Source organism: Perca fluviatilis, chromosome 9, assembly GCF_010015445.1.
Source record: "Perca fluviatilis chromosome 9, GENO_Pfluv_1.0, whole genome shotgun sequence".
Lineage (NCBI taxonomy): Eukaryota > Metazoa > Chordata > Actinopteri > Perciformes > Percidae > Perca > Perca fluviatilis.
In genome coordinates, this window is record NC_053120.1 from 30,869,612 (window position 1) to 30,877,787 (window position 8,176).

The 8,176-nt window shown below is 39.2% G+C and overlaps 1 long non-coding RNA gene across 1 annotated transcript; it reads right to left on the minus strand.

The window, feature by feature from the left end:
- Positions 1–5,059: 5,059 nt before the first annotated feature.
- On the minus strand, positions 5,060–5,458 carry LOC120566118. The gene is made up of 3 exons (XR_005640339.1): positions 5,427–5,458; positions 5,238–5,339; positions 5,060–5,118 (listed from the first exon to the last, which is right to left on the minus strand). It is a non-coding gene; the product is annotated as an uncharacterized LOC120566118 (long non-coding RNA).
- Positions 5,459–8,176: the final 2,718 nt, after the last annotated feature.

The window sequence follows — 8,176 nt, forward strand, 5'->3', positions numbered from 1 at the left end:
GAAATGCAAAAGCCAGGGTAAATTCCAGTGAGGGAAAACTTACACTTTCCAATACATCACACTGTTGTACATGTAGTGCCAGCATTTGCAGTGGCATACTGGCATCACACTTTTTGCAGGAGGCTCTAGGCATTTTCAAAAGTTCTGGAGCATCCAGAGGTAATGGTGTGGTAGACATCTCCTCTTGCAGTGGAACAACAAACAGGAGTTTTTTTCCATTGTTTGATGCAGCTTTCAGTAGACGAGCGGAGTAACCATCTGTATCAGTCGGGATGATTGATAGTTTACGCTGGCCACTTCCCCCTGAAATAATGAAAATGTGTTTATGCATGATCAAGTTCCAAATAAATGCAAATCCTTCAGAACTTAACTCTGGCTTTTCAAAGTCAACTGGGTCGAGTTCCTGTCTGTCCAAACTTACTGAGGCATGCTGACATTTAGTTAATTTCAGTTAATTTCAGTGATCTTAGACCACAATGACTGCATAAAGGTTTGAAGTTAACTAACTAGGCTCACGATTTGATTACGATTATCCTGTCAACAATTCAAATCGATTTGATATCCCGATGCATCACGATGCGTCACCTCTTCAATGCTATTAGATATTGATACACATGGTTTTCATCACCAAATCTAAGCAGTCAGATATACATGAACTCCCCTTTTTTATTGTATCTACTCCTAAAAAAAGACACTTCCTGAATTTAGCGGAGTCTGAACGCAACAGACAAAATGCAAAAACAAAAAGCAGCGACTGGAAAATCAAGTAACATAAGTAGGAAATTATGGTCTGTCACTGCATCGATACAGAATCGTCTAGGTCCGCATTGCGTTGCATCGATGCAATGATTAATTTCAACACCCCTATGACTAACTAGAGGTGTGAATCTTCACTGTTCTCCCGATTTGATTACGATTATCAATTTATAAGTTAAGCAAAATGAAAGAACCTGGTTGAGTTAAAGAACATTTATCCACGTTTATTACTGCGAAAGACACAAACTGCCACAGACATCATCATACCTGCAAACTCAGAAGGGCTGAAAAAGGTGACACATGAATCGTTACCTGCTGATGAGTGTAGTGTTACCGTAACTAGCGTCCCGTGCGGCAGTTCCCTCTAACATCCGTTTTCGAAGCATTAGAGAGAAGCGCAGGCATTTAGTGGCATCTAAATAAGGCACCGAAATCCGAGTTGCTATTCGGTCCGGTAGATAATAGTCGTTAAGGCACCAGTGCCGTATTAGCACCGGGTCTCGCCCCCCCTCCCCCAAAAAAAATAAAAACTCTTCAGACATTTTCCCATTCAAAACGGCGATTTTCGAGCAAGTTTGCAGGTATGCATCATCATTGTATCAAGAAACAAGACGAGGCAAGCCTAGTAAAGGCGCAAACATCCTCAACATTCATATGCATCTTTTAACAATGATAAATCAAGACATACAAGTCAGTTAGTAACAATCACTATGGACCATGTTCACAGCAGACATGTCATAGTAGGAAAAGCACAGCTGAAATTGATAACCTTAACGATGGCTCAATTCCAGAATAAGCTGTTTGGCATTATGCAGAGAAGATTTGGCAAATTTTTCATGGGCGCAACCCACATACTCAGCGCTGCTGCTCATCCCACAAATGCATGTTCCTTACAAATGGGGAACCATTTGGGGAACCATTTGTAAGGGAACTAAACAGGCTTTCCAACGGTATAAGATTTATTGACAAAAAGCATTGTTACCACAGAAACATAATCTACCAAACACAAATTTCCTATTTGAGCGAAGTTCATATTGTGTATCACCATTCAACATAAAAATAGGGAGATAGGATTGTTGGTCCATATTCCCCAGTGTGTGTTTGTGTTATGAACACAAGAAAATAAGAGCCAAGTCTTAATTACAACATCTTACCTCTTGGTGGTTACGATCATCTTAAATGGAGACCTGTTTCCTTCCAAGTCCTGCTTGTGCTAAAATTAGTTCAGAGGAAGCCTTTGGACTAATTTCAGTTGGAGCAGGCAAAGTGTAGATATTAAATGTTGTGCATTTAGCTGGGGTCGGAGCAGGAGCACTAAAACGTCTTTGTCCCTTTAGTTCCCGTTTCCTGCTGAAAATGCCAGGAAATTGTCTACACAGGAAGAAAGAGTGATACAGTCAAATTAATATGTTATGTTTTATGGTGCATAATACACAATGACCCTAGAAACACTAATGTACAGTATGTGCATGGATATTCTCTTATAAAATTAAGTTTTGGAAATAGTGACAGACTGCCCTACCGCAGTTTTATCATACATGCACTCATAGCATTCTATGTTTATTTTTGTCTGCAAAACAAGAATGTATAAATTACTTTGTATTTAAACAACGTTTTACTAAACTGAACATTTGAAAACATAGATATGATCAAAAACAGTTTTTCTAACATCTCTGATACTTATTTTTGTAACAAATCAAAACAGGCTGAGTGGAGTGCAATAGGTAATATTTGTAATTGCAACATTTTACACATCACCCACACTTCAGTACCCCTATCAAAAGATATACAGCAACTATTAAATCAATATTTATAGATCGTAAATGTCCACTGCCAGTTCACCTTGTCATCTGCTCTTGCACCCTACTCTTTTGGTCTCCCTCTCTGTTTGAAGAAGGTTGGGGGGGCCTTGATGTTTCTGGTACACTTGAATTATTAGAAACTGGTACTTGGTTGGTACTTGGAGAGCCGTTTGCAATATTTTTAGCTATAATCTCCACAAGGTTTCTTGTAGCTGTCTCCACTTGCTGTTTCAAGTCCTATACACATTGAGCAAATTATGTTAAATGTGAGGTATGCTTACAGAGGTAACATGACTGCAATAATTTAAGACAACTGGGGAACTTCTTCACTTCATTGAAAGGAGATGTCAAGTCATTATGTAGCTTTCAAAAGTAAACCTTAGTCTGTTGCAATGCAAATTTAAAAACATTCCTTGCACTGAAAACAACCACAATCACTTTTGAGACAACCATGGAAGACTATATATCTCTGTCTGTGGCCCAACAGGTAAATTAGGTCTCCAACCTATTTCAGTCAAAGTGTTGACATATATAAGCATCAAATATGTATTTCAAACAATGAGATGAAAATATATTTTGTTTTTATTTGACGTCAAAGCAAGTCGGGCAATTATTGTCATTAGTCTATGGTCGGGCCATGGATGTGAAGTCCGAAGCAAAGAGTCCGAAACTAATCCAAACAGCATGCATTGGCATTTGGGCAGCAATCGCCGCTTATCGACTGACTCTTTAACGGCTTTGTATTCAGACAGAACAACTACTTTACTGGTTCCAAAGTAATGCCAGTGATCGATTCAGCAAATGGCCTGGCTCATCTCCAACGAGCCTAAATCTACGACGTTATACAATCTATGATCGTTCTTATTTTCGCTTAAATACAGCTGGCAGGCAGTTTTTGTAATATTTTTATTTAATGTTATGTAATCATATGTATTTATTCATTATTCAATCATTCATTATTAAAAGACTGACTTTTAGCTGACTGACTGAATGTAAAATCATGTTAAACGGAGAGTCGCTTTTACTTTGAAGTCAGTTAGATGCTCTTACCGCTCTTACCGTAAATGCTTATTACACGCACCGCAAAACAACGTGGGGGCTAACTGAAAGTAGTCAAATCAAAGGGCTTTATTCATCATTTTCTGAACAGTTCCATTTTAAATTAACATACCTCCTGTTAAAGAATGTTTTGAGGTTGAAAAGCACAGGTTTCATTGTAACGGTATGTTACTGATTGGCCTACTCAATCTTTAATCTCGAAAATGTCGACAAAAATATGGTTAATACCCTTTCAGACTGCCGAATCCATAAGACCAAATCAATCTTGCTTACAGGAATACATTGCTATTTTAAACCAACTCTTTCCTAGGCTATGGGCAGTGTGTGCAGATCAACGTCTTTACCTTCCCTCCATCCCAGCTAACAATTTTTGGTTCCCAGAACGTTCTGGGAACGTTCGTTTTTGGTTGCGCGAACGTTCCCTAAAGGTTAGGTTTGGTTGTGTTTTCGTTATTATGGAAAGTTGGTTGAACGTTCTGGGAACGTTCGTTTTTGGTTACATCGAACGTTCTCCTAACCTTTAGAGAACGTTCCCCTAACGTTGTAACCTTTATGGAACATTCCCCTAACATTCCGCTAACGTTGTAACCTTTATGGAACGTTCCCCTAACGGTGCCCTAACGTTCCCCTTACGTTGCAACCTTCAGGGAACGTTCCCCTAACGTTCTTTTTTACATTCCCCTAACCTTTAACAAACTTTAACAACAATGATACTAATTTTATTATTACTTTAAACCGTCTGCATCAGCAGGAATGAATTATTATGTATTAGCAGGAATGAATGAACAGGCAAACTTGATTGGATTTAAAACTTTAATTTACAATATACAAAGAATAATAAACAAAATACAAAATAGATAAGGATGTAGAGTGCAAAGTAATAGTGCAAATGTATTGTGCAAGATGCATATTGGAATGATAATGTATGTAATGTGTAGGTGAATGGCCAAAGTGGGGATGAGCCCACTTATCAGCAGTTCAGGAGAGTGATGGCAGTGGGAAAGAAGCCGTTCTTGTGTCTGGTTGTTTTTGTGTGCAGGGATCTGTAGCGCCCGCCAGAGGGGAGGAGGCAGGAGGATGGCAGCAGTGTAGAAGATGGCCAACAGCTCTTGCTTCTGCAAAAAAAAAAAAAAATAGAGCTCCATGGTTTTGAAGGCTCAGTCCTTCTCAGCTGACCTAAAAAGAAAGAAACAAAAGTTTGATATGTCATACTAAGAATAAACACATTAACAAAAGCAAGACAAATTGCCTGACTAACAACCCTGTTTTTATTCTGAATTCTAAAACCTTTTATTAGCCAAGCTAAGCATAATACTGATGTGAACAATAAAGTAACACATGCCTATTATAACCCTGCAGATCGTCAGGTCCTGGAAGGCCTTCTTTCCTTTTCTGCACCGCAGGATATACAGTTTTAGAACATCATTAGTTGCCACTCACTGTAGCATGCGACGGATGGCAGTACCTCCGGTCGAACCTCCGGGCTTGTCAGGAAAAGTTGCTGCAAAACGTATAGAAACACTAATTATACATGTGGAACAAAGTGGAGAGCTTGTACAATCTCATTTTGTAAGAGAAGTCAGTTCTGTTATAATTTAAGTTATGCAAAAGCCACTGTACCTTCAACTGGGTCCCAAGGTGAAGTGGCAGGCTGAGCTTGCGTTAGAATACACCCATCCAGCTCTGGGCAACCAGCTGGTTTCCTGTGTGGTGTTGACTCATCTAAAAAGAAAGTAGATATGAATATTGGTCAGTTCATTTATGGTAGGTTTCTTGCAAATGCCATTGCATAACTACTCTGTTACTTACATGCAGGTGGTGGAGGCAGTGATGTCTACTGACCTGAAAAAGGCAGGAAGAGACAAACACATCAGAACAGTCACATGATAAGCACCAGGTTGAGGGTCAGTAGTTCCATGGTAGGAATATGACTCTGGTTTCTTAAATGCATGTATAAATGTTAACTTACGGACAGGTCTTCCAGACACACGCTCCGTCCTGGAATGCTTTCTTGCTTGTGGACCAGAGTCATCTTAAATAAAAGACCATACAATTTGTACTGATTGCAAAAATAATATTTGAATGTATACAGTGTAAACAAACATTACAACATAAACATTGTATGTGATGGCATTTCTCAGGACTTTTGCATTGTAGCCCAGAGACTTTCTAATGGGGAGACACAGCATCCATAGAAATGCATGGGGTTAGTTTGTAAAGCCAGTATGGCAGCTGTGTAGCCTAAACGTGTTCCGTCTCTTCCTGTATGCTTCCCTATTCAGTTAAATAGGAAAATAGCTTGCCAATAACTGCCCAAAGTACGTTGCAAGGTGGCCGCCGAGTGACTTGCCTAAACTGGTATGTCTTATTTGTAACAACAACGCAAGCAGGTTAACACGATGACACAAAACATACAATGCGGCAAAGCATACATGTCGTGCACAGCAGCAAACAAAGCACAATATATATGCAAAGCGCAATCTATATGCAGTCCATTTAAAGCGTAACTCTCGCCACAATGCAACCTAGGATCTTTTTGTGAATGTACCAGAGTCAAATTTCGTTTAAAAGCATAATTAGGACGGAAACGCCACTTTTAAGACTGATCGTATTGTCGTTTTCTGGTCAAATGGCCTTTTGAATGGGAGAAGTAGAGGCTACTTTTATCGCATCAAAATCACTATATGTAAAACACTAAGAAGGCTCGACACAACATGAAACTTTGCACGAAGTCTCACCAGGGGATTTACACATGAACTCGAGCATTGAGAACATTGTTTGTGCACAAAGAGTTTACCAAAAATAAAAAGTTTTGAACAAGTCGCTGCTTGACTGGCAAGATGGCGACGAGGGGTAAAACAAATGCTTAAGTGAGTTGTTGAACCTTTTTTGGTCAACCTGATCAAAACCGGGATATAACAAAACACTACGAGGGAAAGGGCTTACGGTTAAACCCCAAACCGTTGCATTACAACCATAACATCATGAAACTGTAACGTATTTCACTTACTTTTTTGTGAGATTGTTTGGCGAAGCAAATAAAATCGTATTTCTTTGTCTGTTGGTGTATCGTATCAAACGCAAACGGAAGTCCGGAGGACAGGACTTGAATCGGTCACCTGAGAGCAGAGGCACGGTCTTCCCTTTCTGGCGGGGGGGTGTAACGGTTGGATTTAAATACTGAACAGAGCCACTTGTTAGAAGTGAAATGGAAGAAGTGAATTGTCTTAGTTGTGAAAATCGATAGATTCTTGTTTTAAGTATTTTCATTTAATACAGTTAAAAAAACGAAATCAAGCACAAAAGTATAGGCCTAGTTTTTAGCAAAATTGATTTCAGCCTAAAAGTAAATATATTATCTTGCTATGTTGTTTATCTTACTTAGATTTTATAAGACCAATCATTTTTGAGTGAATCTAAATCAAGTGACTGCAAACCTTTTATATGCTACTTCAAAAACTTAAATGGAGCTGGTTTGAATAAACATTTCAAAACCGCACTCAGAACAACCAAAAACAACCAAAAACAACCAGACGGGAACGTTGTGTGGAGGTAACAATGCAACCACAGGAGAACGTTTCAGTTGGTTGGTTCCCCTAACGTTTAGGGAACGTTCCCTAAACGTTAGTTTTTGGTTTGGTTCGAACTAACCTTTATAGAACAAAAAACTAACGTTCCCTAAACGTTCTGTGTTAGTGGGGATGCTGTTCAAGCTCGGGCTGTAAGGTTAGCGCGCTCTAAAGTAGCAAACTATTGACACGCCATAATTACCCACTTTAACCACTTTACAAGGACAATGCAAAAATTACGCTTAAAAAAAAAAAATACATTTAATTGACGACAAAATGCGTATAATGTGTAAACTATACACATACCTGAGAAGGTGGTTGGGAATAAATGCCTGCGACTGTAAAAGAATGTGCCCCTTCAAGTTTTCTTCTTCTGTTTCACCAGGGTGTTGTGGTTTAACTGCTGTTGGCATCCTAGGCCTTCATGTTGCATTAGCGCCATCGAGAATGCTCGATCGGCATTAAAGACACAAATATTTTCTGGCTACACACCGCACGGAAAAACAGTCTCAAAAGTATCCACACAGATAGAAGGAGTTTTACAAATATATTTCCATTGAAAAATACTAAGTTGATTTACAAATGATGAAATAATTCAATTCAATTCAATTTTATTTATAGTATCAAATCATAACAGAGTTATCTCGAGACACTTTACAGATAGAGTAGGTCTAGACCACACTCTATAATTTACAAAGCCCCAACAATTACAGTAATTCCCTCAAGAGCAAGCATTAGCAGTAGCTATTGCGACAGTGGCAGGGAAAAACTCCCTTTAGGAAGAAACCTCGGCAGACCCAGACTCTTGGTAGGCGGTGTCTGACGGGGCCGGTTGGGGGTGTGATGAACAGTGGCGATAATAGTCACATTAAAGATAATGGAACAGTGACTTCGAAGGTAGTCGTTGTAGTTCATGTCATAGCAGGGCACATCGTGTCATACTGAGTAGTGCAGTCTCCTATACCGGATCCTGATTACTCTGTGCGTATG